General features: G+C 37.5%; 1 long non-coding RNA gene across 2 annotated transcripts in view; it reads left to right on the forward strand.

Annotated features, from left to right (window-relative positions):
* The first annotated feature begins 731 nt into the window (after window positions 1-731).
* LOC126940184 (uncharacterized) overlaps window positions 732-9,893 on the forward strand; it is a 55,894-nt gene continuing 46,732 nt past the window's right edge. For both annotated transcript variants that reach the window (XR_007720648.1, XR_007720649.1), the window contains exons 1-2: window positions 732-793; window positions 9,732-9,835. This is a non-coding gene — a long non-coding RNA (uncharacterized LOC126940184). The remainder of the gene's footprint in view (window positions 794-9,731; window positions 9,836-9,893) is intronic.

Genomic DNA, 9,893 nt, shown 5'->3' on the forward strand with positions numbered 1-9,893 from the left:
CTTAACTAAGAACCGAGTTGTTCTTAGGTAGCTCTAAGTGAACTTTAAGCAAGTATTTATAACCACTTACAATAAACTAGGAAACATTCTTAAGTAAAAGCCTTTCTTCCCCACAAATATATCTTCATTTGCTCTTTGGGTTTTTACAGAAATATGACTGTTTCAGTTCTGGTAATGGTACTTTTCAATCAGGTCAGACCTTATTTGAAAACAAATATTTTTTAAAAGGAGGATTTGCCAAACCAGAGTAATCAGTGCCTCCCCTTGGAAATCTCATTTTGGAAAGGTTTAATAGTTAAAACCTACTTATGGTGTCACAATTTTAAAAATTTGATGCCAAAGTATACATTTAAAACAAAAAAGGTTAGAAAGTATTAAAAGTGAGACAATCTGACAAGTAGACATGAACAGTGACATATTGGAAGGATTATTCCAAAACAGATCACCAATGAACTGCTACTGCTGCCTCTTTGAAACTCTGTCGCTATCCCTGAGAAGAAGAGGAACTCTCACCTGGCAAAGTGGGGGCGTGTGGAAGGACGGTTTCCTGGGCAGTCCTCTGCTCTCACCATTTTGTCACCATGATGCTTTCTCAACTATCTGTTATTCATCATAACTCCTTTTATTTTGTCTTTACGGTTGTTTGATTTTATTTTTCTCATTTACCTTTTGATATTATTCTTTTCTAAAAGTATTATCTTTCATTCATTTAAAATGATTTTCATTTTCTTAGATTGACTTGATGAGACCTTCATATTGAAGATAAAAACAAGGAAACTTTGAGTTATCATAGGTGAGTTTCTCACATTATTCTCACAGGCACCTTTTCTCCATCTTTTTCTACCATTATTACTTCTGTCTACTTATTTTCTCTAGGATCCATTTTTTAAAAGTTGATCCATGGGTAAGCAATTCCATGATTCTGCTAGTACAAGCTTTGCCTAGAATTCTTATTTCATTTCTCTAATGTCACCTAGCAATGCGTATGATGCTAGAATCATATTAATGAAGACTGAAGAGTTGAGAAAGAAAATTGTTCATCAGATTAGCTTGACTTTCCTGGAACACCACAAGCAACTCAAATGCAGCAGATAGAAACTCACAAGTAGAAAACTTTCAGGCACCATGTACTTTCTTACAGAGAAGTTAAAACCTGAAGAAATGTTCACCTGGGAGTATTTTTACTAACATTATCCCAAGCACTGGTCCTGGGGCTTGGTCCACGGGCCTCTGAAACCTTTCAGCTGATTTCAAGTCACCATGAACACAGACATGGAGAACCAGTTTCGTTAATTATTGGTGTCCCGGTGTTTGGGGGTGGAATGAAAATTTTAACCCCTGAAAAATCACATGACTACTTCTTTGTATCTGTTAAAGTATATAACTGATTATAAAGTATGGCTACATTTGGAAGCAAAAGTGATGTTTTTTTTCACTGAGTGAAGGGGAGAAACTCACATAACCTGAAAGAAAGGAAGTAAAGTTAGATAATATATAAGGGACTATGTCTCGCGTCTCTAGTGAATTCACTGGTATAATAACCCACCTGTAAGTAGCTGTGGCCAATGAATATTAGAAAAGTGGAAGTCTTCCCAGTACTGCTGAAACTAAGCTCCCAAGCTAGAGTTGGTGTAAATTGGTTTCTTTGTTTGTTTAATTTTGTTTAGAAAAGTTGTACTAAAATTGGAATAGTGAAAGCATTGCTACTTATTAATTGCTCCCAATCTGAATATACTTTAGTCTTAATTCCTATTCTAATGTTTAACAGATAAATGAACAATAAGAATTTCACTTTGCAGTTTTCAAGCTTTCACAACCAAGAAAAATGTATGTACAACATAAATAATTATACAAAAAAGACTACTTGAGTAAGTTATCAGTGTGACCAAGTTCACATTATTGTAACTGGATCACCGTATGACCAGTTCGTTTTTCAAAATAGCCTCCACATACATCCAACACAGAAATGAAATTAGAGGGATAATCATCTGTTTTGTGACACAATAAAATCTGGTTGTAATGGAAGTAGTTTACTTAAATAAAATGTTTCCATTACAGTTCCATGTAAACATTCAAGCCATATCTGTGTCTGAATTATTCATTGATAGAGCATCATCCATGCTCCCCTAGATTAATGGGAGCACATTCTCAGTGGTCCAACTCAGTGACCAAAACATAATTTTAACAAGGTAGGAGAATGTAGGAATTAGACAGTTTGCAGCTGTCAAAACATTCCTGGCCTTATTCAAGGGACCTTGAACTTTTATAAGCACACCTTTAATTTCAAGAAAGATTGAAAAAAATCCCTTGTAGTTTTGTGTATTTGAATTTTTTTTTTACTTCTTGTTTTTAGTTCTAGGGTATATGAGCAGGATGTACAGGTTTGTTACATAGGTAAACGTGTGCCCTGGTGTCTTGCTACACATATCAACCCATTACCTAGGTATGAAGCCCAGCATGCATTAAATCGCCAAAATCAATTGCAACAAAAGCAAAAATTGAAAAGTGGGATCTATTTGAATGTTGAATTTTGAAATAGAGTCTCTCCCAAGCACAGGAAATGTTTTTTAGGTATTTTTGTCATGTAAGGAAAAGAAATTTTTCTTTAATCAGCATATTCTATAAAGTCAGCAAAAGGTCACTGCATAAGGATATCAGATTATTTAAGGCCAAGGTGTAAAAAAATTAAAAATACACTGGTGAGGGGAAAAATAAAAAAGGTAATTAATATGGTAAATAAAATATTTCCCTGGTAAAGGTAGCTAGTGAACAGGCAGACACCAAATCTCATACTTCCCCCAAGTGTGATTAATGTAACTCTGAAAGAATATGTCTTAAGCATCCCCTAAGAGGACACTTTTCTAAGGATGAGTGACTGAAGGTGGGTGCGTGTGCCTCTTGGCGTTTGCTGTCCATCTGGTGGTCTCTGTTTGGAAGATGTTGATGTTGATGCCGCTTTCTCAGTGCCCTCCTCATCCACCAGTAGAGGCGCCCTGGGCTTCTGGGAACTTGGTTTCCCTCCTCGCCTACCTAAGTCTGGGTGTACAGGGTAGAACTAAGTCATTTACTCTGATGAGATTGCACTGTTCTAGTGTAAAGTGGAACGTAATGAAAAGGATAGGCTTTTTTATTCCAAGTTCTATCCCTTGTAGTATAAAGAATAAGAGTTGAAAAGTGAAAGGTAGGTTATTGTAAAGTTTTGCTTTTTTTTCTCCTCATGAAGAATATTTAAGCCCTTTAGACTTGGTAATTTCAAGATGTCTGCAGCCCTGGAGTTTACTGAGAAGTCACTCATTCATGCTTTTTTGAAATCTTTTCAAAAACCTAAAGGAATTTGCAGCTTTTAATTGAGGGTAACCAGGGTTACAGTAAAAAAAAAAAAAAAAAAATCAACTGACAATTAAAAACAAATAATTTACTAATTATTTATTTTTTACTTATACTTGTCAATTTTCCCAGAAAGTTTGAGGCATATTAAATGTTAAAGCGTACCTAAAGTGAAGTAATTAAAATACAAAGAGACCACAGTTACATTAAAATAATGAAGAAAGAGTGAGTTGTATCTTAATAATGCTCAGGCACAAATTTAACTTTAAGCCTCTGGAAATATGTTTTTTTTAAAAAAGGATTAGATTGGATTAGATTAGATTTGGTCCTTGGTGTCAGATGAAAAGAAAAAAGGACAAAGCAAAGTAGTGAAACCTATTTTTAATTGACTTAATTCTACAAAGTATGCTTCATACAGGGATCCTAACAAAAATATATTCTGCTGGGTCATTTCAACCATGGTTTTGCAGAATTTCCTACTTAAATCAAAGGCTATTATTAGTCATCATCAGAACATCATGTTTCCCTCCATCTAAGTAGTTATTATAATAGTAATGTGTGTGTGATTATTATCTGTGTTTTGAACTAAGGGAATGTAAGTGTTATAAGAGTAGAGACCAAATCTGCTTTTGCTCAACTTTATATTTCAGGGGCAGGGCTGGCATAGGGAAGCACTTACTAAAAATTTGTTAAGTGAGTGAAAATTATTCTAATGAATGTCTTTCATACCATCCCCTCAGATCCCAGGACATTACATTAAATTTCAACCTGTGTGATAAATTTTATGAAAAAAAGTGAAAATAATGTAATCTAATTGCTTGGTTTTTGGATGATATGATTATTAAGTAATAAGGCTTGGAAAATCTAGAAGAATGTGTGAGTCAAATGCGCCTTAGATTGTCCCTTCAAGTATTGGATGGTAAGTTCTGGCAAGAGCTGGCCCACAGGAATTTGCAGTTAAATTTTCTAAAAACCAAATGCATCCACTGCTCAGTCATTAAAGGAAACCGTACACCAACATTAAGTGGAACATTCTTCTGTAATCCTTCTGCGTACATTCTTCTGTAAAAATTCAGAGGTTTGGGTTGTGTTATGGCCTAGGTGGAGAGCTTCATCCTTTTCCCTTGAAGACAGTGGTACGAAGAGATGAGAAGGGGACTTGGGGGCCAGCCAAGCTTGAGTTGAAGTCCCAGTCCTGCCTCCTGATATTACTATGACATTGGGAAAGTATTCTTTGCTTAAGTTGCAAGTTGATGCATTGTGAAGTGTGGCAATGACACCTGCTACTTCTCAGAATTATGGAGGTAAAGTGACAATGAGTGAAAAATGTTCAACACAGAGTAGGGTAATACGTAGATGTACATTTTTAATGGATGCCTTCCTCAGGCCATCTGCTCAATGGAGGTGAATAATGCCATTCAGCTTCACCAAAAGTACACCTAATTCCCTGGAGGGAATTCTGTAACTGAGGTGACTTTTGAGATCAATAACATGGTTAGTGATAGTTTTCCAGAAGTTTCCATAATATGCCTAGATCTCAATCACTAGTCACTGAATTAAGAGTAAGTGAATAAGTTAATACATTTGGATCTGAAAGCCCTTGATTTGGGTTAAGCTGTAGCTGAAATAAAACCCTAAGGCCAATTGACATGGGAGTTTATTTGAGCTTTTACATTCTTTTTCCCTCATCTATGGGCTTACCTTTTAAAATCTGAGTTTTTGAATACCTTTGAAAATTAGTAAATTTCTGATTATAATTAGTTTTTTTCAAGCCAAAATGTATTCCATCTCCTTCTTGACATTGTACAGCACATCTAAAAACAGCCTCTCTATATGCTTGAGCTTAGGTAACGTGACATAAGGCTCTTGCCCAGAAATTAGGTATTTAATGGAAAGAGAAATATTGATTATTATTACAGCATATTTTCTGGTAAATTTTTGTATTACTGGATGCTAACAGGCATTCAATGAACTTAGTAAATTACATCATTTAGAAACAATCTTTATTCTATTTTAGCCTAGGTGTCTCTAATTGCATAATTGCTTTATTTATGAAAACTGGAATAGTCACAATTTCCTCTGTAAGAAATCTATGTTTCATTGAAAGATAAACAATTCTCTTTTTGTTCAGGAGACAGCTTTAGATTTTAATAACCTACACTCTCCCATCTGCTCCAACTATAAATTGTACATACAATTTATCATCATGACAGGATGATGCCAGGTCAGAATCATTGGGCAGAAACAGCATATCTGGAGTCCACTCTCTTCTGAAAAAGTCATCGGGTCCTTTGTCACTAAGAGCAGGTCATTTTATTAGTTTGGAGAGCCACTATGTGATACAGAAAGAAGGGGCATGCACTCCCAATAGATCTCAGATGCAGTGTGACTATTTTAGAAAGAGATATGGCTGAACATATAAAATAATGCAATTGCACTGCTATATCAATTCCTAAATCTTCAAGCAATTATCCTAATTGACTAAAAGGAGCACAAACAAATGATATATCCAAGCTTAGAATAGACAATATTTTGTATAAAAGGTATTTGAAAGCAAAATGGGCGTCTGTCTCACTATTTTGAAATGTTTGAAAAGAAACATGGATTGATGAAAATAAGAAGTTTGGGTTCTAGACACTCACTCTACAACCCCCCCCCCAACCCAACACACACACACACAAATGGTAGACTACAAGTAGGCCTCTTTTAAAGTCTGTGACTTTGTACCTTTAAGAAGAACAGGCAGGAGTCCGCTGGGAAACATCAAGTGTTTTGAGATTCGCCTGGGGATCCTGCTGTGCATCACAGCTGTGATTGTTACCGTTTGTTTACTAATTCCGATAAAATATGAGATGCATTAAGTTACTAATCTTTTTTTAAAAATATCTGTTGCTTAAATCTTCTAGAAGATGGTGAATTCCACTGCAGAAACAGAAAATTTGAATGGCAAGAGAAAATAACAGGGATGTCCTGTGTACTTATTGTACGTCCACCGTGTTACAGGTTACTGGGGGCTCTGACCTTGGGTGGTCCTAGACCTAGAGCTGAATCCATCAAAAAAAAAAAAAAAACACCTCACAGGGGAAGGTGGTGTCCACACTTAGCAACTTAGTGCCAGTTTAATTAAGGTCCCCGAGGATCTGCAAACAAAACCAGAAGGAATCCATGGGTAAAAAGGGGATGATCAGCTTAGAAGGAGAGGGCTAGGGGAGCAAAGATCATTCATGCCCCTCCTGCCCCAGGTTAAAGCATAACCTCAGCCTTGGAGGAACAAGATGGTTGTCACCCAATGGATTCATCTTGCCTGCTGTCCGGAAAAGCCAGTTTACTGAGACAGCGTTATTGCAATAGAAAAACGTTTGATAAACACAGATCCATTTAAATGGAAAACCAAAGTTTTATTACTACTCAGATAAGTGTCCCTGAAAATTCAGAGGCTAGAGTTTTTTAAGGATAGTTTGGTGGGCAGGGAGGTAGGGAATGGGGAGTGCTGATTGGCTGGGGCCGAGTTAAAAGCATAAGGAATCAAAGCTGTCTTTTTGCACTGTCAGTCCCTGGATGGGAGCCCCAAGACCCGATGAACCAGTTTACCCACCTGGGTGGCATCAGTTGGTCCATCAGAAGGCAGGGTCTAAAAAATACCTTAAACACCAATCTTAGGTTTTACAATGGCAATTTTATCCACAGGAGCAACTGGGGAGGTTAGGAATGTTATGGCCTCTGGCTGCATGACTTCTGAGCCATAATTTCCAATCTTACGATGAATTTGTTAGTTCTACAAAAGCCTAATTCCCAAGCAAGGAGGGGGTTTGTTTTTGGAAGAGGCTGTTATCATCTTGGTTTCAAAGTTAAACTGTAACTTTCATAGCCTACGCCCACGAAAGAACAAAGGCAACTTGGAGGTCAGGAGCAAGATGGAGTTGGTCAGGTCAGATTTGTTTCACCATCAAGATTTTTGAAAGGCAGTTTCAGCTGGGCTCAGTAGCTCACACCTGTAATCCCAGCACTTTGGGAGGCTGAGGTGTGTGGATCACGAGGTCAGGAGATCGAGACCATCCTGGCTGACATGGTGAAACCCCGTTTCTACTAAAAAAAAAAAAAAAATACAAAAAACTAGCCGGGCAAGGTGGCGGGCGCCTGTAGTCCCAGCTACTCGGGAGGCTGAGGCAGGAGAATGGCGTGAACCCAGGAGGCAGAGCTTGCAGTGAGCCGAGATCACACCACTGCACTCCAGCCTGGGCGACAGAGCGAGACTCCGTCTCAAAAAAAAAAAAAAAAAGAAAGAAAGGAAAAAGAAAAGCAGTTTCATTACCCTCTAGTCTCCAGACTTCAGAGAGTTGGGACATTCACTGGGCCCTTCCAAAGCTTAGATCAAACACCATCTTCCAAACATTTCTCTTACTTCTGTTTAGATTAATGTATTAAATAAGCTATGGAGAAATAATTTGACTTCTTAAGTGCCACTGAAAGGGGGAGAGCCATGTCCTAGATAAGGGGATAGGATCTTGTGGGTACTTGGAAGACATGGCTCCCTTGTAGATGTCAACTGTTTCTAGGGTTTGTGGAACAATTCATTGTCAATCTTCCAAGTGTGAATGTGCTATTAGATGTATAATCACCTCTGGCCATCCTATATATTTTTATTGTTTAATCAGTTTCTGAAATGAAAAGACTGATGATGAGATAGTGGAACCTGGCCACTCAAACTTCTTGTTGCCCCTGAGAGACTCGACCTGCACCCAGGCAGCCTCCAGACACAATAACAGGACCAAACTCACACATTTGACCACACTCACTATGGTCAAATGAGGGTATGGCTTGCAGAGTGAGTCTCCTTGATTTGTAAAAGAGCCTTATGGTCTCTTCTGGCCAATGATGCCTTTTCTTAATCTCTTTCAAATACGAGCTATAGCTGTAGAATAAAAGGCGATGCAGTGCAGCAGCCAGCACCTCAGACATTGCAGCTGGCCTGGGTTTGAATCAAAGCTCTGCTACATCAGAGCCTGCCTTAGCCCCTCTATGCCACCATGTCCTTGTCCGATTGTGCCTACCTCGTGAGTTTCTGGGAGGATTAACTGAGGGAGTACAAGAAAAGTCATTGAAACAGCGCCAGGTGTACCATAGGAGAGTTGGCCTTGGGGTCTAGCTTGGGTCTTGTACACCCTAGAAAAGATTCACAGAGGAGGAAATTAAGACCCAGAGAAGCAGCATGATTTGTTTCAGTCATGCTGGCCTCGTCGAGGTGGAAACCCAGGGCTCCCAGTTACTGTCCCAGGTTCTCTCTACTCTCACTACTTGTTTTTAACTTACGTTACTATTAATACAAACAACAGAAACTAATTTTTCATGGTTTTTTTTGTTCTAGGACATATAGACATTAGCAAGATTGTATTTATTTAAAAAAATAAGTCACTTTATATCTTTTATTTTCCAACTACAGGTTTATGTTGTATCATCAAAGTTGCTATCAATTTTTTATGATGAGTTATAGAATCTGTGCTTACCGAATGTGATATGATACCACAAACATTATACATGGTATACTTGAGCTGTCCTAGTAGAGATATTATAGAAGAAAGCGTACTTACGCTCGTAGATCTGAAAAATGACATTTGATTAAGAAATGTTACTCATACCATATGACTGGAAAAGATGGGAAGACAGAAATATTAAAGGAATCACATTTTAAAAGAAGATATTTTTATTTCTTAGAGTTCAGCATTACCCATTTATTTTTCATCATAAAAGTAAGGAAAAATGTTCAAACTAATAGAAATAGCATATACTACTGTGATGAGTAAAACGTCTCCTTAACGTGAGTTTGAGACTAAGAAGTCTAAAATAAGGGGTTCATACTGAATCTGACCCTCCAATGACAGCAACTTCTTTCTAGGCTGTTCTTTCTTGTTTTTCTCTGTTGTATCAAAATGAGTAAAACACTTTCAGATGATGTCTCATGAACAACTATTTCATATTATCATGCTTTCTTTTAAATGTCTTTACTACATCTTTCTGCAGAATGGTAAAAATATAGTTTTAATACGCTCTTCCCACGCTACTGCAAATTAGCATGAAAAACATATTCAAAAAAGGAAAAATATTCATATGCATTTTCTATAGATAAGTATATCTGCCTTCCTGCACCCAGTCAGGATAAAAAAATAAATTATAATAGATCTACTCATTTCTAACAACCTCCTTGGACAGTTCTTCTGCTGAATTATAGTATTTCTTTCCACCAAGGAGAAAAACCAACCGAGTATTAGGTTAGTTCTACGGACATGAACAAGCATTTCCCACAGGATGTGTGTGTGAGAGTTTGGACCAGAACTCAGACTGGTGGGAAATTGGAAATTAGATTTATGAGAAATTAATGCTGATTCTTAACTTTTCTCATTTTACAGCCCATTGTTTTCAGAAGAGTATGTGTTTCTCATGGGCAAAGGAGAGAATCCAGAGTGAGAAGCTGAAGAAAGTGTGAAGTGCTAGATTGGCGTGATTTCAAAAGGTATGATAAGATGCAGGAGCTCATCAGCTGTGGCTGAGGCTGCGCGGCTTCCATTGTG

Source organism: Macaca thibetana, chromosome 17 (genome assembly GCF_024542745.1).
Source record: "Macaca thibetana thibetana isolate TM-01 chromosome 17, ASM2454274v1, whole genome shotgun sequence".
In the NCBI taxonomy this organism is placed as follows: Eukaryota; Metazoa; Chordata; class Mammalia; order Primates; family Cercopithecidae; genus Macaca; species Macaca thibetana.